Genomic DNA, 22,025 nt, shown 5'->3' with positions numbered 1-22,025 from the left:
TTATTTTTACCTTATGCACATATCTCTCTCAAACAGCCTTTGAAATAATTCTGAAAATCTATAATCACTTATCTAAAATTGTATTTTACTTTTTCGAGCGATAAATAGGATAAGATATGCCTTAAGATAGTTGCATAGTTATGAGCACTCATTTTTAAAGGAAAACAGTGCCTTACTGTCTATCTTTAACACTGCACCACTTTCACAAGACCTCATTTCCCTCATTTTCAGTGACACTGAAAAATATGAGTCAGCCCCTTCAGAGTCTGAACAGTGAGGTAATAAAGGAGGAGCTCAGAAAAGCTCTGTGTTGGACAGATTTACTGAGAAGGTTTTCCCATGAGTTTTCAAGCAGTGCTGGTGACACAGTTGCCAGTCCTGCCTCCAGACCTGTTTGCTGCCCACCCAAGACTAGTCACCTGCCTGCCCAAAACTCACTGCGGCTCCATTCAATTAAGGTGCTCTTAATCAAACTGTCCAAATCTTCATATTCCCATGAGATGAACCGCTTCCATATGCCCCGGATTTTGCACTGCAGCAAACCTGAAGAGTAAAACCTTGGCAGGTAAAGGATTTCAATTTCTGTTGTGGCTGCTCTGTGTGCTTTGCTGCCACAGTATACACTGATGGTCCAAAGAAGTGATACTGAAGAGATCAGAGTCCTCATTGAGAGGTGTGGACCATCCTCTGTGCCCTTTGGGGCTTGGTGGGGTGTTTGGGGCACATTGCAGAATCCAAAAGTTCAGCAACCACAGAAAACCTGAGGGCTGTAGCACTTCTGCTCTTTGAACTATGTTTGCAGCTGTGGTTTTGAGAATACAAAAAATTCCAAAGAATTTTGGGGGCAGAGGAAGGTGACATTTTCCTCAGCTGGAGGATCAGTTTCAAGGTAAAGAAATGGAACAATTACTGTCTACAAGACAACTGAAAAAAATTGGGGGACTTTTTTTATTGTCCTTGTTATTTTAAATCATATGCAGACAAAGCCTAGGCTGCACTTTGTTGATACTTGTAGTAGGAGGTTGTTGGCAGAAATCTCAGCAGCAATGGATAACTTATCATATGGTACTGTCTGCTCCCAGCCTTACAGGACAGAGACAAGTTTAAAAAGCAGGAGAAAGAAAGAAAGGTTTCTTCTCCACAGTCCTTGACAGAAAAACCATTTAGCAAAACAAATATAAAATAATTGGATTCTTTTTCTTTGTTTTCTTTGTCTATTCTCTAAGCTAAGTGTTAGCAGCTCTCTTTACTGTTTCCAAGCCTTACGTGTGTTGATTAGCAATAAAGGTGGCTTTACCTCTACTCTGAGACAACTACAAAAGCACACTGGGAGTTACTTCAGTGCTATGTATGCTGCAGTGAACACCTGTAAAATTTGATTATATAGATCAAGGGGACAAATTAGTCATATTGGTCTGGATTTCCTTTTTATTAAATTCATTACACCACACAGTATTCTTTGTCCCTAGATTCTTGTGCTTTGATTTTCCCAGCATAAGGACTTTTTATCAAAACACTCTACAGCATATTTTCTGGTATTTTCAGGAAAGAAAAAGAATCTCCTGCAGTGAATTTCCATTAGAATATAGATTTTTAGGTGCCAAATATACAGTCTTCCAAAATTGTTTTTTATTATTTTTAAATTATATTTGATCTCCCTAGATGTCTAAAGGATAGCTGAGCAAAAATTTGTTTTTAATTTAGTCAGTTCTTGGAAATACTGTGTTCTCTAGTTCCCTATTGATTTCCAAGTAATTCTTATTTTTGTCCCACAGATTTCAATCAGCAGCACTTTTACACGTGAAAATATCACTGAAAGGCATCACCTGCAGTATCATTTATGTAAAACATAATTGGTTACTGGTCAGTCTCACCTAGATTCATACAAGAGATTTGTATTTAAATAATTTCTAAGAACTCCACTGTTATTAATTGACCATAAAGTACTAATACCTATATAAAAATCCCACAGAGAAAAAAGTGGAAAGTCTTATTTTGGTAATGATTGCAATTTAGGGTCCTGTAGGCAAATAAATAGGTCCCCCTAGCTCCCAGCTGCCACATCATAAATTACAGCAGTGCCTCTATGCTGCTCCAGGTCCTAGTCCCTGTTTCATAAACAACTGGAACTAGAAACTTCAGAATTATTTTTGTATATCCACTTCTCATGTAAAAAAAAAAAGTTACAGATTTTAGACTTTCACTATATTAGAAGAAGGGGAAAAAAAATGCTGTTATTAGTATGCTTCCTATGCTTTTAAAACAGAAATTCTGAACAAAATGTTGGACTCCCTGGATTATACCCTAGGAAAAAAGAAACATCTGTGGCTCAGGGTAAGTGGAACAAGATTAAAAAGGAGCAAGAACCATAAGCTTCCATGGCACGTAGCAGTGCTGTAATGAGCATTAACTTCCACAATAAGTATGCTGCCTAGAATTAAACTATTTCTCCAGTGTATTATCATTGGCACATAGTTTCTCACCAGCCATTGGTGCCCTGCTTTTTGTAGTTAATATATTAAGTTACTTACACCTAAATACCTACTTATTTTAAAGTCCATGGAACCTCCCAGTTCAATTATCTGGCATAACTGCAAATTTGGTACTTATGCACACATAGTTCTGTACATTTTTCATTGTATTCAACAGATTTTTAATTCCCTTTTCTTAGTTGCTATTGCCATTGCACCTGATGAAAAAAAGGTAAGATGTTGAAGGCTCTTTAGTGACTTAGAAACAACTAAAGCAGACAGAAAATGTGCTCCAAAGTGACTTAGCCCCATTGGTAAAGAGCACTTAAAAGGCTTTTATGGATTCACTGTAAGTTTTGAGGTAGGCAAAACAAAGGAAGGCAAAAATAATGCTAGAGTATGGCAGAAATGTTGTATGAAAATTGCAAAATATGGAAAACAGAAATTTAAACTCTACGCAATATAGTGCAACATTCTACAGGCAATGTTTTATGCATTAGTGGTATATATGTAGCACTGTATGTGGATGAATATCACATTTAGTACAATTGGTTTTAATTGCAATGTGTAGTTCTGCTTTTACAAATCATACTGCAGAGAGCTTATGAATCTAAGTGCATTACTATGATAAATAATTTAAATCAAATTACATTTGTCAACTAAACCAAAAAAGTTTAATTATACATTCATTATACATTATCCTTGACTCTTTTGTATTGTGCTTGTCCCCTTGCTTGTGGACTGCTAAAAATCAGTATTCTGCAATTGATCTCCCTGTCATTAGAATGAATTAATGATGTCCTACCATGTTTCCAGTGGAAGGAAGAGACTTCTTTTCATTTCCATTTCATCTGATACCAAGGTTATTGATAGCACTGTGTAAAAATGTGCTTTAACACAAGTATTAATTGTCATGGAAAAAATAGCAAAATGAATACAAAAGCACATCAACAATTAAAAATGCAGTAAAGACTTTTTTATTTTTTTGTAATTTTCCAGGTCATGAGATTTATAAAAACTTCTCCAGTTGTGTCAGCTCACATGACAGAGTTCTTCTCCCCATAACCCCAGCATCACTGTAGATCATGGCCGACACACGCAACAACAGCCCATTAACCTCCATCAATTTCAGATTACCATTTTACTGCCTTGAAAAGCCAAAGAATTGCCAAATCCAGAGGGGGACGCAAGGCAGGAGGTGACAATAGCCTTTTGTAATCTCTGTGATTGTTCATCAGCTGGGCCAGGGAATGTGGCTGAAGCTGATCTGTCAGGAGTGGGCTCAGCTGCTCCTCAGTCACATCAGCTCTCCTGCTCATTGCTATGAACTCAGTGTAGTCACCTGCTGGTCACGCCCAACAGCTGTTTCTACAGTCTGGGAAGTAGTACTGGATTCACTTTCCTGAACAGGAGGTACAGGTTCCCTATTTCCCGTGTTCTCCTCAGACATAAGAAGACCTCAAAGGGCTTTGGGGACTTACAAAATGGTATGAGTAGAGAGGAATCACTCTTTACCAAGTCACACCTTTGTGTTATGCTCCAGTGGTATCAAAAGTCGAAGTCCCGTGTGAGAGATGCTCCTGTCACGAGAAGGCTCTGAGCAGTTTATAGGAGGAACATCAGAATAAAGGCATCAATGTATGAGCTGTGATACAAAGCATTCTCATAATCCCCATAAGTAGACACCAGGCTCCTCTGATTCCTGCTCACATATCTTCACTGTCTCCCTACACATCCCTCACTTTGCTGCACTGGACTTAACTTCAAGAAAACATCAGATTTGTTTGTTTGTTTGTTTACAGCATTTTCACTATTTGCTGGGTGAAGACATCTCACCAAAGTTCTAATAGCAAAACTGCCAAATCTCTTTTGCTTATAGTATGAAATATTTCTTTAATCTGTATGTTCAGCAATTTGTAGCTGTGTGTGTCCAGCTGGGTACTTTCCAGAGACTGAGCATACCAATAATACCGGTATTCACATGTTCTAAAGAACATGTGACCAGCCAAGAGCTGGGAGGTCCTCAGACATAAAAATCTTCTGGTTATAGCAGACCAACTACTCTGCTTTCATTCATGTGGCTGAAATGTACAACTCACCAAGAAAAATTCATGAAGGTCAGTGGTGAGCAGCAGAAAAGCTTTAAGAAACCAGTCTTAGTATTTTCCAAATCTTGTGTTCATAGATTTTATTTTTAAATTTTAAAATGAGAAGAAAAAAGAAGAACCTTAGAAGCAAATATTAATTTTATTACACTTGCAGATTAATTGCTAATGCAAATATTTTCATTTGCAGCAACTCAAATACTTCCATTTGATAACCAAAAATCAGAAGCAGTAATAATACTCACAATAAACTCTAAAATACTGGCAGTGATTATTTTTTTGTAGTCATACAGAATCAACTTTTCAGCCTGGTATTATAAGCCTTATTTCTGAATCTAAATTGCAAGTAAAGTATTTTTATTTTATGTTGTATTATACATTGCTATTCTTAAAAAAAAAAACCAACAAAACTTTAAAGATTGTTTCTTGAAAATAACTCTTCAGACATCCCACAAGAAATAAGATAAGGAAATGGAAATGGGAGTCTGAGCACAGGAGCTCTTGGAAGGAAGGAACAGGCTTATTGGGAAAGTCTAAAGATGGCTAAATGGCACATGAGAGAACAAAGATATAGAAATGTAAAGCTGCAAGGGAGACCATGTTTTCCTGTTTTGATCCTGAGGCAGAGCAGATATTAATCAGACACAACCCCTACAACAGTTCCTTGTGTAATTGCATCCATCTGGACAAAAGTCCAAACCAACCAACCAACCAAAAACCCATCAGCATAAAACCTGGAAAGATCTAAGTCAGCCTTTGCCTCCCATCTCTAAGTGCTTCAACAGAAATACACACAAAAAGATGGAATGTGTTATCCTTTGGTGAAAGGGTGGACCTGGCCTGTGAGAAAGTAAAAAGCAGTAGGAATACATATGGAAAAAGGGCAGCTGAGTGACAGAGTAATGGACGGACAATTCACCAGAAAGAATTATATGCTCACTACATCAATGCGTATTTCTCAGGGGCATGAATTAAGGACCTTTGCTCCCAAACATGTAACAAAACCCCTACAGGACATCAGAGCACTCGTTTGCACTGTGAAGTGTGCACATGAAACCAGTTTCCTTACTGATGGACATAAGATTACTGTGGTGATACTGTTAACCCGCTGCTTTTGTGATGCCATGTTCCCCCTCCTGCTCTCCCCTGCCCTTAGCCCTGGCCATGCCCTCGGGTTCTCCCTATTGGTTCCTGTACCCCAACCCCACCCAGGGACTGCCCCTAAGAAAAAGACTCCTGCACCCCGACCACAAGGTCTCTCTGCCTCTGAGGGTCGCTGGGACAAGATGTGATTAAAGTCTTCTCACAACCTCATGGGAGACCCTTCTCGCCTCCTTTGCCATCACTGGTTGTAGCACTGCTAGCTGCCAGAGCAAGAACCGCGGGGCCGTCCAAAATGGACTACGGCAGTGTGACCATGGTCGCACTGCCCTAAGCTTCCCCACTGAGCTCTCAGGAAAGCTGCAGCCTGCTAACCTATATCTAGCGACTACAACAGATTACAATAAACACTATTTCTGGATATTGCAGTGCTCCCTGATCTCGACACCATGAGCAGCCACTTAAAACAGGCTGCTATGCATTTCTGGATCAAATTAATCATAGATGAGAATCGGCTCTGTCTTGAAGCTCCATTATACCTTTTTGCAGCACCAAAAGACACACACTGGATTGTTAAACAGAAATGTAGTTTTGAGCAGCTCTTTAGAAGTCACACCTGAAAAACAGAGTTCTGCAATGGCTACTGGAATGAACCATAACCAGAGATTGAGAACCATCTAGCATTTTGCAGGGAACATCTAGAGGCTAACAGAGATTAAATGTAAATATATATATATACATGTATATATTTATATATAATGCAAAAGCATCATTCTGTATGGGATACTTTTACCATCTCAGATTTTTGTTTCTTTTGCTATTGTTTGTTATTCAGCAATTAAGGTGCATTCCCTTGGAAATGCTTTTAAACCTCTCTCTACAATGGCCATGCTAAGATATTCTGACAGAAAGAAGAAATGTGCCCCCAGTTTAAAAGCACAAGGATCAGCACCTTGTGTGTCCTGACAAAGATGGCAATTCATACAAAAAGCAAGAGACAGCTCCAGCTGATTATTTTACGTCACCACACTCCAAGAAATTCCAACCAAACACTTACCAAAGAATGTAGTCAGTGCCACTGGTACAGGAATGCAACATTGCACCAAGCCAGTTAACTTGTCTATCTCATGGAAGTGTGAAGCCAAGAACATTAGCTAATTCGTATTTAAAGTGCTTTGCTAAAATACTACCCACTAAATGCAGGAATAATTTTGTACCTGTGGTTCTCTGCAGGCTTTACTTGATTTATGTTTTTTACTCCACTTACCACATTTTTAGCAGCAATAAACTGTTCAAACAAAGGTAACCTATAAATTATGAAGGCTTTGAGAGAAACACCAAAGTGAGTGACCACTCAAAAAGAAAACCCCAGACCCTTAAAATTCCATAACTAATAGTCTGTAAATGAATGAAAAATACATGCTTCAACCTTGTCATTGCCTTGATAAAAAAAAAAAAAATGGCTGCACTTTTAAAGTAAAATTTTTTTTTGGCAGAGTTAAACACAAAAGCAAACAATTACACAGTGCAAAAGAGGTATATCCTTTTTTCCTTTTTGAGGGCAATTGGCTTTTTTAGCCCCAGTATCTTCATCACTGCTGTTTGATGAATCAGCTTTCCTGTTAACTAGAGGTGCAGACCCATCATCTAATGAAAACACTCTGCATTTTATGATTCCCCAGACTGTAGTTCTGCATATTAAAATAGAATTTCAATCTCAATGTAAGAAATAAAATCAAATCTAGCATCTGTGGTTTGAACAGAACAGATAAAAATGCTGCTCATTTAATTTTCACAGTATTTTTTAATGTTAGACAGTATAAAAAGAGGCCCTGGATGTAATTAAAAAATGCCTATAAATTAGAAATAAATTGGTAAAAAACAGCACAATTGTTCAGCACATGGTTTAGTTTCATTAAGCGTACAAATTTGATGGCAAAGAGTTTCATGTCCTATTTAAAAGTAACAGAACTACAATTATACCATTTATTACGTATTGCTTTCATCTGTGCAATAAAAATAGACCCTATATGAATGGGTTTATCTCTTTAATCTCTTTAGGTTTCTTAACACTTTCCAGTGGGGAAAAAAAAAAATTGTATAGTATGCCTCAAGAGCACCTCAGTTTTCTTAAAGCTACTGTACATGAAAGGGACCAGTACAGTCTGCCAGGAAGTACTGAAAACGATGGAATTTTGGGAGAAAACTGAATCATATTTCTTTCAGTTCAATGAGAAGACCCTTAACACTGTGACATAAGAAAAGAAATAGCTAACACTAGTGCTAAGGCAAAACAGCCTTATAAAGGTTCTGTGCATTAAGTCTACTTCATTTGTACTATATTATTTTTTGTCTGTAGTGGCTTTTGATCTTCCCCTATAAATCAAGAAAATTTGCATTTTTTTCTCCCCTTTTTAGTCCCTTCCCTTCCCATCCCAAGTTAAGGTACGTGCTTCCTCCTTCTGCTGAACTCAGCTCTAGAAGGAAGTGACAAACTATGTCACTGTTGGTTTGCTGTCCCACTTAATTTTTGCTAATATTGTTTTCCAGCATAAATTTTTCTGTAAAAACCCTGGGAATTTAGTATCAAAAGAGTAAGACAATGATGCTACAAAGCATTAGAACCAATCCTGCTTTTTTGATATTTTTTTTTGTTTCCTTTAATTTACTCCTCTCTTTAAGAATAGCTACTTAGCAAGAGTGGTATCTTCTGTAAAAATACCCAATGTTGTGAGAAACAGATGGATCTTTGGCTATAAGTGCCAAACTTTGTCTAGAGTACAGGTAGAAGGCATGTAAGAAGGACCATGTTCTAATAAGCTGAAATTTCTACAAATTAAGAAGTATGTAAACTTATTAATGGAAACTGTGACTGTCCAAGAACTTAAATTATATACGTCATAAATCGTGAAGTCATTTCTGAAAGGAAGAGCAAGGGGACTGAAAAAGCCTAAAGCTATTATTACAGATAGATGGACAAGTTTAAAGTGTACTGCTTCACATTTCTGCCTGTATTCAGAGGCCGCCAGGTCCTGAATAGTTCTTTAGCTCAGGAAAACTAAGGACTAGCTCAGATCAGCCTTGCTCTGCAGCTGTCCATCTTCACATTCATATCCAACATAGTGTCATAGACAAAGGCAGCAGACCCTGAGGAGCATGTGTCGCAGTGACCACTACTGACCACGTCGTAGGCTAGCTCCAGCGATTGGCAGGGAAGGAGCCAGAACAAAGGGAGGGGATAACCATACTGGGATCACCGGGGGAGCAGCTTGAATCTGGGGCAAACCAACTGGGAATCGAAGTGGGGGAGATAGGGATGAACCATTAGGGGTACAAAGAACATACAAAAATACAATAAAACATTGCACTGCCACAGGCATGACACCGTCTTCACAAAGGATCCTTGAACTGAGCTTTTCTAGAGTACAGAAATGAGAAAGAATACATTTTTTCATCAAATTTTTTTAACATTGCAATTTGAAATTGTTAAAATTGTGGTCATAAGGGCAAAACCCTACCTGGTTTTCTAGTGCTACTCCACTATGAAGAACAAACATTTTGACTGCTAGTATGATATTCAGTCTTAGGCTAGTGGAATACTATTGCATGGTGCAATGACAATTTAACTAGCCTTTCACAAAGCAGTCTTAGAAGATCATTTGTGCAGACAGAAGCAGTTCTTGGTGAATATTTTACATTGATGTGTTACAATACTGCAATGGCTTTACTTTCAGTAAAACAGTCTCATAGCAATGTGTATTTTGGCTACTGCTGAGGCTACTGTTTTGCATTGGAGAAATAGAAGTGTGTCCAAAGATCTCTGAAAGGCAGGCTTGCACTGCAATTTAGTGAAGGACTTTTTAAAGTGTATTATGTCATTTTGCCCTTGTACTTTCATTTTAGAAGTCAAAAGACTTTGCAGAATGAGTAAAAAATAAAGTAAAATCTGCATCCTGTGGGCATAAACACAAGCAGTTCTTCTTTCCTAGGGAAACAAGTCTCAGTCTTTACTTTCAGACAAAGATTTTTAAAGGCCAGTAGTAACCTTAGATCTTCTATTCTGAACTTGAGTACAAAAAAGCAAAGGAATGTATGCACACACACAAACACAACCTAACTTTCATATATTGCTTCAGCCATTTTCCAAACATGTCTGGCTACAACAAAGAATAAGAAACATTATCTACATGTCCAGGTTATCTATAAAATGTATACAGTGTTTCCTTACTCCTCTCTTACATGTAAGTGCACTGTTCACATGCACATGCTTAAATCTGACAAAACTTTCCAGAATATCTGTGTCTGTAATATATATATTTGCTAATTGATTCGCAATTTCTCACCAAGCACACTCTTACCACATAGTTGACCCCAGCCCATGACCAATTCTAGGAGCAGCCGCTGCTCTCCTTACTACATCCGGCCTAACCATGTGATTCCACTATAACTCGCCCTACCTACTGATTATAGGACTCACTTCTACTGCCCTAGTCATACTCCAATGATGACGTGACATCGTCCAAGAAAGTACATTCCAAGGTCACCACACACCCACAGTACAAAAAGGCCTACGATATGGAATAGTCCTATTCATCACATCAGAGGCCTTCTTCTTCCTAGGCTTCTTCTGAGCATTCTTCCACTCCAGGTGGAATTTCCTGGATCTCAAAGTCTTCACCTCTCATTTATGAAAGTAATGAAAAAAAACCTTGTGCTTCTTTCTAAAATTCCAGATTATTTCTCAAAGGCAGTTTCTCTCCAGAATCAAGATCCCTCCCAACAATCTTCAGTCTAGTTTTTCCAAGAGTGTGACCTCAAGGGCTTACACTCTTGCTCAGAGTTGGTATTGGCTGGTACTAGCCCTGGTGTCTAACTCACACCTGTTTTAGCAAATCAGTCTGGTTTTAGGAACTAGAAGAAGAGGATGAAGCAGAATAAGGGTTTTATTTTTCCTTCATTCTCCTATACCTTTTTGAAATATCAATTTCTTGTTTTAAGGCTCAGTGGAGATATTTTTTTCCTTTGATTTTTTAGCAGTGAACATAACAAATCTGAAATTTCTGTCCACTTATAAAAGTAGGTGCAGATGCTGACATATCTTAAGAAAGAACAGTACAGCCATGCACAAACAATACAATTTTCTGGCAGCTCCAGGCAATTTCATGATGCGAGTGATCAATCAACAGACTAGAGGTGATGCTTTGTTGGACTTGTCTTGTCTGTTACTCACAGAAAAGAAAGAAGTGGTGGAATGGATGAAGATCAAGAGCAGCTTTGGCTGGAGTGACCAAGAGACTTTGAAGATTAAGGGTCTAAGAGAATTTAACAAAACAGAATTACAGCTTCGGTTTTCAGGACTGATGATTTTTGGAGCTTGAACAAAGGAAGCAGTAACCCAGAGGATGGAGGATTGAGATAGGGAGAACTCAGGCCAATTAAACTTACAGAAGCCTTTGGAATCAGAAAGAAAAAAAGAAAACGCGTCATCCTTATTGAAGAAAATTGAAGAGAGGATGGAACAAGGCAACTTACAGACCGTTGCCCTCAACCTGGTTCTGGAAGGGAAAAGAGCAAATTCCCTTGAAACCATGTCTACACATATGAAGGGCAAGGGAGATACTGGGTTTACCAAGGGCAAATCCTGCCCAACCTCCCTGATTGCTTCCTGGGATGAAATAACCAGCACAAGGAGAGGGCAGTGGATGATACATGCATTGATTTGGACAAAATTTTTAATACATCAACCTGTAGTTTCCTTCTGACCAGTTTGGTGAGATATGGGGATGGATAAGTGGATAGTAAAGCTGGTGGAAAATTGTGTCAAGTGCTGGGCTACTCAACCACTACAGTTAGTGGCTACCACCATTGACGCAAACAGCAGCTCTGCAGGATTGCCCTGGGACCTTGAGGGGCAGCAGGCTGCCCAAAGGCAGAAGTGTTCCTTGGCAGCAAAACTGCTGCTGACTCACATCCCAGTTTGCACCAGCACAGGGACAGCAGCAGGGACAGGCACAGATCCTGCCCTGCTGCTTGGCACCAGGAGTGCAGGGTCCAGGTCTGGAGCCTTGGATGCATGAAGGGAATTGAAGGGTGCTGGGCTGGTTGATCCTGGGGAAGACAAGGGTAAGAAGAGACCTCATGGCTTTCTGACACTACCTGGTGGGAAAAGACAAGACAAAGGAGGTGTTTCGTGATAGGAAGGAGCATCAGTCTCAAAATTTGGAACATGGGAAAGCCTGATAAGGCAAACCAAAAGTACCATGAGGGCAGTGAAATAGTGAAAAAATTTGCCCAGAGAGGTTGTAGGGTGTCCCATACTGGAAATGTTAAGACTTAACCAGACATGTCTCTGAATGAGCCCTGTTTTGAGCAGGGCATTGGATTAGATGACCTCCAGAGGTCTCTGCTGAGACCCCTGCTGCCCTGAATTATTCTGTGTGATTCAGTGATTTTAAATATTTTGGTTATGTATACATTCAGACAGAAAGCATATTTAAAAGTTTTCCTGCAATAACCTGACTTTTTTGTTAAATTTATCACAGCTCATGGTGTTCCTGGTTTTACAAGGAAGGTCTAATTTGCACTTGTTAAGTTTCCTTAGAACATATCCTGGGTTTGTCTTGTAATCATGTGTATAGAAATCTTTCTGATTTAAACCACAAGTTCTCTCTAATAGCATGAATCCTTCATCAATTAGGCCTCAAGTTGCTTCCTTGGCAGGCTGCGGGTCATATGGACTCTACAATCTATGTATTTTTTCCTTTTCCACAAAGTATTGAACCATTAGGAGAATTCTTTTTTTCTTCTTCTTTCAGTGAGAAAAGAGATTAAGAGATCAATCATGCAAGTGTGTCTGACAAAAAAAGGGAAAGTTTTAGCACAATGGCACATTCATAGCCACATTATGCAATTAACTACTATGTAGTAACTGCTGTGGAAGATTACTTTTCTTATTGTAATATGATAAAATTTATCCTATGGGATGTAGTCCCAAATCAAGGAATTTAATGTAAAATTACTTCAAATACAATCTGGTTTGAATTTTCAGGTTTGGGGGTTTTTTTTCTGTGTTCTTCTCCAGTTTGTAGGGGTTTATTTTGGGTTTGTTTTTTTCCCTTTGATTTTATATAATATTTAGGGCTTAAAAATAATCAGAAACTGCTTCCTGGTACCATAGGGTGTGACAGTCCTTATTTGTGAATTAAAATAACAAAGTTGTAGCCTTTTGTAACTCAAAATCGTGTATGTGCTAATTGTTGTGGAAATTGTTGTGGAAATCAAAGGTGGGAGACAGGGATGGCTTGCCACCATGATGATTTAGAAATATGATAACTTTTGTTTCCCACTCAAATAGCCCAGTTGGGAGAGGGTGGCAGCACTGTTTCCTCCAAACCACTTATCCATAAAGCGCTGAGTTTACAGATATTTTAAAATGCTACCATGTGAATAATATTCCTGTGTACATATTCTTAGTTTATGGGCACTTGCCATATGGCATTCCTGCAGTTCAGCCTTTTTTTTTTTTTTTAACATACAGTGCATGTGCCCGTGTCAGTCTCTCCCTACTGAATTTTGTTCGTAATTAATCTCTCAGTTCACGTAATCACATCCTCTGTATATTCTCCTAGTGAAGCAAGTGAGTTCTCAGGGGTATAACATCCTAGGCTTTACTTTTATCTGTCCATGTTCAAGAATGCTAATGTGATTCTCTGAGTTCTTAGCAAAGAAACAGGATTTACAGTAGTCCGTCTCTCTCCACTGAGGGGTTCTTCTTCCTCAAGGCTTTGAAGAGCTGACCTTGCAAAGAATTGGTTTAACGCACCCCCTTTTAGAAAAGAGCTTACCTGTTTCCTCAGCCTGATGCAGATACTATTAAAAGGGGTTTCCATGGATACTGACATCAATAGGAAATGAAAGATGGCTGTCCTCCTTTCTGACCCACAGGAGTTTCTCACTGTTGCTATGGCAAAGCTTACAGATGTCGCTGGTATTGTTTTGCATAATCTGATTTAAAATCTACAGTCTGGGCAAACATATTCTTTAGGGTATTTCTGGGTAGAACAAGTAAAAAGTTGTGATTGATAACAGCCTTAGAAGTTTTCTCAAACTTTAGGATAATTTGTTAGACAAATGGATTATTTTACCAAATATACTTTTCTGTGGATCTCTCTCAGAGACATAAATAGAATGTTCAAAAGAGAATGAAACTCAGTACCTTCTGAAGTTCTCTTATAGTAATTATCAATGAATTTGAAATTAAACATCACAGATTTACACCAGCTACCCTATATATATAAAATTGATCCTCAAGATATAAACCAGCAAATAACTACATTTCCTTATTGTGGACCTGGAAAAAAGACCAGATAAAAGGAAGTACCTCATCTCATGTAGGCAGTGTGTGAACCTGTTTGCAAAACCCAAGTTAAATATTAATGATAAAAGGATACAAGTATTTTAACAACTTAGTATCAAGTACTCACTTTTTATGTTAGATAGCCTTTATCTTATTCATTTTATTTTTTGATCAGGAAGGATTTCAGAAATGTTCCTGCACTTAATAAAATGTTTTCTTTAAAAAAATTAAACACTTTTCCCACTTTTTCCAATACATACTCAAAAAAGAAAACAACCTCCTCCCCTTGAGATCCACAAACTTTCCAAGTGGCATAGATGGGACTTCTCCGGCAGTTAAAGATTTACTGCATGTGTCTCAACACTTGGAGATGGATATAGGATGTTCTGCCAAAAAGAAGAAATTGAAAATTGGTAGAAGAAGTAACTGGGGGAGAATACCAGTCAAAGAAAGGATCTGACCTCCCCAGTGAGGCATTATTTTATCATTTTATGTCACCTTGATTAGTCTGTTTGCTTGAATCTTCTGTGTGTATGTTTTATTGTTCTATTTCCCATCCTGGCCAAAAAGGGCACATTTATTGTTTAGTAAGCAGAATTAGGCTGGCTGCAGTTTACATAGTCAATACCAGTCAAACACTAAGGTCAATGTCTATCACATCTTGGAAAAATTGGGGTTACAGCAGGTGAAATTATCATTCAATTTTGGTTTTATGGCTCTAATAGAAAGCCACAGAGTCCCTGACCCCTGCTGCCACTCATGTCTTGCTCTAATAGCAATATATGACCTTTGACACTCAATTAAAACAGGAAATAAAGCAAAGAAGGGGTCAGTATGCATGTTTGACCAATCAGAGCTTTTGGAACAAAAGGTCTTAATAGGCTTTCAAAGAGGAAGGAAGGGGGCAAGAGGGGAGGGCAGGAGGGACAGCTAAAAGGGGGGAGGAGAAGAGAAAACAAAACAGGAATGGAGGAAGGGGTAAAGGGACAGGAGAAAGAAAAAAAGCACTTCTGCACTTGTATTTTGGGTGACTTGAAGTGCATTAAAGCATCCTGCTGCATGGCAATTTATACACACACTCTACTAAAAGCACAGGTCTGTCTTCCTGGCTGCTTGAGTGGGACAAGGCTGATGCATTTGGTTTTAGAATGTAATAAAGAGCCCTTTTATTTAACAGTCTTTGCTATATGAATGAAAAATGTATTACTCATCTTCATCTGGTGCCTCTGTGTGAGGGGAAAGCAGGAGAAGAGTCACTTGATTTTGAAACCTAACGCCAAATAACATCACAAGTGAATGGGATCTGCTAAGAGAAATGGTTTGCGGATTAATCTGACACCTGCCACCAGATCTCAGAGAAAAGGAGGCCCTACCAAATGCTCTCACTTGAAAGGATAGGTTTTTACCAAAAAATAAAAGTGCTTTAACCATCCCCAGTCTAATTCTACATTTTTATTGTGGGCTGCATTAATCTTACAGATTTTTAAGGCCATATGAATCTATAGGAACAACATAATTTTACTTGCAGTAAGATACAGAAGGTGACCTCACAAAAATGCCCCAAAAGAAGTCATCAAATTTGGACTGAATACCAATGGTAGTTTCAGAAAGCTATTCAGGCTTGCTTGAATTCAACTAAGAAACCACCTGGCATGACATTTAACTTAACTTTTTGGAGGTGTTAATAGGTCTTGCTCTTAGAAAAGGCATGCACATTTTCTTTTTGTGATTTTCCAAGCTTATGTTTTCAGTTGTTGAACTGCCATTTAAAAAATATATATTTTTCTGTTTTCTGTTTTCTGTTTTGTTCCTGTGGAACAAAAAAACACAGGAAAATATCAGTTTGGGATTGAAAAAAAAATTTCAAAAATGGGTTTCTCTTAAAAAATGTTTAAATTGAAAACAGATTAATTTTGGAAACATTGGAAATTTCTTAAAATATCTTTGACAGTGAAACATAGAAAAGTTTCAGAACTAATCTACCCCCAAGTTTTGCGAGAAAGAAAAGCAACTTGAAATGGTTTGAATTTTTCAGAAAGAGATGAGATTTCACTGAAATGCGTCAACAGTCCAGATATGCTTTTTGAGTGAAAGTACATATTTTCATTAACAAAAAATATTGCCACATCTTTTACCGGCATGTTTTTTAGTGTGGGATGAGAGTTGCATATTTCCATAAAGCTGTTCCTTCCATTAACTAAGGCAGCAAAGCTCTAGATGCACCAATATTTCAGAGAAGCCAAAAACTGCATCTTTGGAACAGCACATGATACTAAGACTTATTGTAGGCAGATTGAATGATGTGCCAGCAAATTTCAGTCAGGGATCTCTTTTACCTCACCAGAAACTAAGAAAAATCCCTTCTACAATTTGGCCAGATTGCTGATTCTGTTCATTCTGCTCTTGGAATTCCCATCAGAGTTTTGCAAAGGCATCCAGAAAGGATGGTGCAATGCAGTTTGCACAGAGGCCTGGAATTACATCTGGGTCCACTACTACATTACTGCCTGGTTTACATCTGTTTGACATCTTTGGTGGTGACACAGACAGTGGGATCAACAGCCCCTCAGCACGTTTGCAGAGCACCAAACTGAGTGGTGCAGTCGATGCACTGGAGAGGAGAAATCTCATTGAGAGGGACTTTGACAGGCTTGAGATGTGAAAACATCATGAAGTTCAGCAAGGTCAAGTGCGAGGTGCTGCACCTGGGTTGGGGTAATTCCAAGCACAAGCACAGAGAATGGATCCAGCTGGAGAATGGATCAAGAGAAGCCCCATCGAGGAGGTACTGGTGGGTGAGAGGCTGAACCAGCCATGTGCACTCACAGCCCAGAAAGCCAACCTTATCCTGATCCCAAATCCTTTTTCTGGTTGATAGCAAATTATTAGAAGTGTTCTGGTTTTGGTTGTAACCATAGCTATGTGAAACAGATAAAAGGAATTAAATATAGTTCAGACTAAATCAGCTAAAAACAACTCATAAATATGTTTACTTTGACAGAAATACTTTGTCAGCCTTTGGAAAAATTTGGAAAAGACCTCTGAGCTTCATATGGAGAAAAAAGTTCTCCTTCTCACTTTCAGTTGAAAGTAGTATGATCTCCTCTCCAGTGACTTTATACTTGGGTGAGGTACTGGTTTTGGCTGGGGTAGAGTAAATTTTCTCCACAGTAGTCAGTGTAGGGTTGTGTTTTGGATTTGCACTGAACACAGGATTGATAATACAGAGATGTTTTTGTTATTGTTGAGCAGGGCTTATATAGAGCCAAAGCTTTTTTGGCTTTTTGCACGGCCACAGTGGCAAGAGGGATGAGGTAACTGGGAGGAGACACAGCTCTAGCAGCTGATTCCAGTTGACCAAAGGGGTATTCCAGACCACATGGCATCATGCTCGGTATATAAGGGGGGGGGGGGGGGGAAGAAGGAGGAGATTTTGAAGTGATGACATTTGTCTTCCTGAGTCGCTTCCTATGTGTGGTGAGGAGATCTCCTGGAGATGGCTGAACACCTGCCTGCCCATGGGAAGCAGTGAATGAATTCCTTGCTTTGCTTGTGTGCATGGCTTTTGGTGTCCCTATTAAACTGTCTTTATCTCAATCCATGAGTTTTCTGGCTTTTACACTTCTGATTCTCTCCCCAGACCTGCTGGTAGAGGAGTGTCCAGGCAGCTGCTGGGGTTTGGCTGCTAGCTGGAGTGAAATCATGACAGCTGCAACACTAGGAAAAAATAGGGAAGAAAAGCCTGCTAGGTATTTTGAAGACTCTAAGATCAATCCCTCTTGTTTTTCTACATGAAGCAGTTTAGTTGTTACAATAGAGGATTTTCTGCAGGTGAACTTAAAAATGTAGTAATTGAGGCCCACTCTAATAATCTGCATTACCATGTTTTTTGTCTTACATCACAATGTAAACATACATACAGATTCCTGTCTGTAGCTAGGAGAGATGACAATCTTCCAGGTAAGCTTTTAAGTATGTGTATTTCTCCTGTACCTAAAAACTTTTTAAGCAATCTCTCTCTTGTGACTTTATTAGCTCCCTACTTCCTATATCACAGAGACTAAAAAGTCAAGAAGTTGATCTATTCCACTAGCGTTGAGGAAAAAAATTTCTTCTACATGTTTGTTTGTGGGTTTCGTCCTTTTTTTTTTTTTTTTAAATGGCTTTATTAAATATAAGTAAATCTGAGTTGGTTAGCAGCAGTAAACTAATGCATCTGCCCACTCAATCAAGTGCACAGCATCTTGCAAATTTGGAGACTATCTGTAAATGATTTCTTAGAGACCTTTTACAGTGGTTCTCAGACATTTCTCTGCTTTCTTCTATGACTGACTATAAGCATACTAAGGGCCATGAAATACTTTCCATTGACTTCTCACAATTTTAACTGGGCTGCATGTGGAAATACCTTCATTTTGCAAGAGGGAACAGGATGATTTTGAGAAACTTTGTACTGAATAACACTGGGAAGTATTGCATTTTGTGTAAAGGATGGGCTTGCTTTGAATTTCCCTTACTTGTTGCAGCTACAGTTAAAATGATTCTCACATACATCGCTCCATTCTGTGTTCAAGAGTGAAAATAGAAGTTAAAACTAGAAATACTATCTGACTTTATTCTAATATTCTTATACTAGTGCCATTGCAGGACTTATTAACAGCCCCCTTTACAGCTAATAAAAAAGGAGGGATTTTATCTATTAATCTTATGTAATGCATAATCACAGTGAGATGTTGTTTTTATGATGTATTAGATCATGCATCATCAGAGCCAGCTGTCACTCCAATGATCTGTTGATGTAATAAATCATAATGGGACACACTGATAAAATATTACTCAAATAAGGGTGGTGTGCATGTGAAAAGCAGGACTGCAAAAATTCAGGCCAGAAAAAAAAAAAAAAATTAAAGCAACACAAAACCGTGGCTTGGACCTAGATTCTGTACCACCAGACAAAGGGAGGAAAGAAATTGCGATGAACTGTTGGCATCAAGGTCTTAAATAGATCTCTTATTAAAACAAATCAAAATTTACCTCCCAACAGGATTAGGCTTTGAATGTCCTCTGAATGTCCTCTACAATTTCTGGCATCAAAACAACCACTCTTGAATTCTACTTCACACAGCTCAAAACTGAAATCCCAAGGCACTAGTTCAAAGTCTTAAGAGGTACTTATCTGAAATGATTTTCATTTGGGTTATACTCATCATTCAGAAATAAAAGCATGAAAAAGAACAGGAAAAAAAGTTCTGACATGCTGAAGCATTTTGGTTTGACCCATTTAGGTAAAATATTTTGATATTTTATTCTGAAATGTTTTGAGTTACACATTGAACATTGGAACACAAAATGAAACCTTGAACCTTCGTAAGATTTTTTGTGTGTATGAAATTAAATATTTTTATTGTTTTAAAAAGAAAACTTTTTCAGTCAATGATTTTCATGATCACTTTTGCTTCAATTTCCTTTGTAAACTTAAGAAGTGAAGGGAAATTTTACCATATGAGTTTAATCTCATAGGGTCAAAGGTCATTTTCTCTGGTCAGTATTGGGAAGAGCAAACACCAGCAGAGAGATGGATGGATGGATGGATGGATGGATGGATGGATGGATGAATGGATGATCTATCACAAACACAGCTGTCAGAGAATTCTCCATAAAATTAGTCTATTTTCTTTGCAAGTACTGCAGCTCACACAGCAAATGAGGAATTATACACTTAGGTGTCTGTTCTGCTTTCAGCAGAAGTAGCAGCCCAACACTCTCAGCAGATCAAACCAGCTGCTAAGTTGCTGAGAACTACTGGTTGCAGTTTACATTGACTGCAGAATCTGGGCCTCACTGTGCCAACAGCTGTCTCATAAAGCCTTGCAAAGTTCTATGACCTTGAAAGTTTACAATTAACAACTTTGTTGAAGACCTGTACAAAACCACCTGATGTTACAAAGACAAATGGGATATTGTGGTAATCTTTTTCTGTATTTCTGTTAAAATATAAAACTTTCTACAGGCGCTAATTACATCTAAATAGTAAGAAACATTCCCAAATTTAGAGGTTTCATTTTTAAGATACAATTATAAAGAAATGCTCAATTGATCTCATCTCTTTACCAGACTGCAGCTAATTCAATTATTTATAGTTATCTAAGTGGTATGGCCAAGCTAGTTTCAAAAGACCATTCCACAAAGGCAAGCTGCTGTGGACAGCCATTGTCTCTCCTCCTGCTATGAATGACAGGCAGGCAGAGGGTTATTATGAAATTAAGATGAAGCAATTGTAATGTGATGTCCGCCTGCAATCTGTGCACAGGTTTAAATCAGCACCTGGCAGGAAAATTGGAAGTCAAAATTGTCAAGAAAAAGCCCCAATATTAGGTCTTCAACACTGCAGATACATGAAGGACTTGCTGGGTCACCAAACCTGAACGCAGTAATGTTTGTAGAAGTAAATTCTTTTTTTCCAAATTACCCACAAAATAATAGACTAGGAATTCAAATGAAGAGCATTTCTTTGTATTAATAAGACTTCACTTAAAAGATGGAAGTGACATTTCCATCCATTATTACACATTTTCCCTAGGTCAGTCAGATTTCCATTTAAACCCTGCAAATTCATGCTTCCAGATTATTCAGGAAGGTAACAGCTTTTCTTCCTCCATCAGAAAAGGGTAATCCCTTTTCAGAAACTATTTCAGCCCACTGGGTGTGAATTATCAATTATGTATGACATGACAAGAAACCATAATGACCAGGGCAATAATTTACCATAAGTTTTTATTTTCTGTATTTTTTGTATCTCTCTTTGAATCTACATATATGTGAGAGTCCCCTACATACAGTTAGCACCCTGTCATTAACAAAAGGCTGCCTGTTTTTTGCCATGCTGAGGATACAAGAACAAAGAAAATGGTGTTTGGTAAACTTTTGATAAGAGGGGTTTATTTCAGTTTCACATGGATGGGGAAGTAACAAACAAGAGTGGTGGCTACAACTGTGTTTTACTCTGAAGTTTGATGTTAACTCAATTTCTAAAGGAAAGAAGTGAACTCACAGAGAGATGTGAGGCATGAGAAACAATTTACATACTCACAAATAATAAAATTTATGGAGCAGCCTCTCAGACTGGTAAAACTTGGCTGGAATCTCATGAGTTTAGTTTCTCATTCCTATAATTTTTCAAATATCCAGGTTTACATTAGAAATAATGAGAAGAACATTTCTGATAAAGTAGTGTATGCCTGCTTCCTAGCAGGATAGAAGTAAAAAGAAGGCCAAAAATAAAACAAAATTTGAAAAAAAAGATACAGCAAACTATTTTATACACTGGAAGCTGCTGGACTCCTATCTAGATGGGAGTGAAGTAGATTCATCTGTTCTTTCTGAATGTAGTAATAAGATAATTTGACTGTAACAGTGTTATAGCACGAACACTATCTACACACCTTAGAACTGCATCTTTGCAGTTGTTAATCAGTAGTTTTCCAATTGCATTTTGAAATTGTATAGAAAATTCATGCTTATTGTCTTTTGATTTTAACAGGAGAGTTTTTCTTCACACCACTCACCCACAGATCAGGCAATGTTGTAGAACCTTATGGAATCTTCTAAGGTTATGGTGTTGTAGAACCTTAAATGGAATCTTCCACATTCCTTTTGCTTCCTTGCTTCTTCCTTTGCTTCTTATACTATTTGAATAACATATACTTAACTAAGAACTACGTAACACATTCCCAAAGAAATTTTGATTCTACAGAGAGCAAAGTTGTAGAACTCACAGACCAATATAAGAGTAGGATTTCGCTTAAAACCCCATCCTAAGACAAGATCACACAATGTTCAAGGAGTAAGACAAGACTCTTCAGGATTTTCCTTTATCTGTAGTCACGGATTAAATCAGTGACTTTATTATTTTATTTACTGATTATTTTTTAACAAAATCAAAGCATTCTGTTTACACTTAAAAGAGGCAAGAAGGAACTGCTTTGTAGAAAG

The sequence above is a fragment of the Corvus cornix genome, chromosome Z (genome assembly GCF_000738735.6).
Source record: "Corvus cornix cornix isolate S_Up_H32 chromosome Z, ASM73873v5, whole genome shotgun sequence".
Classification (NCBI taxonomy): domain Eukaryota; kingdom Metazoa; phylum Chordata; class Aves; order Passeriformes; family Corvidae; genus Corvus; species Corvus cornix.
The sequence above is the reverse complement of the archived record's forward strand: the minus strand, read 5'-3'. Positions refer to the sequence as shown.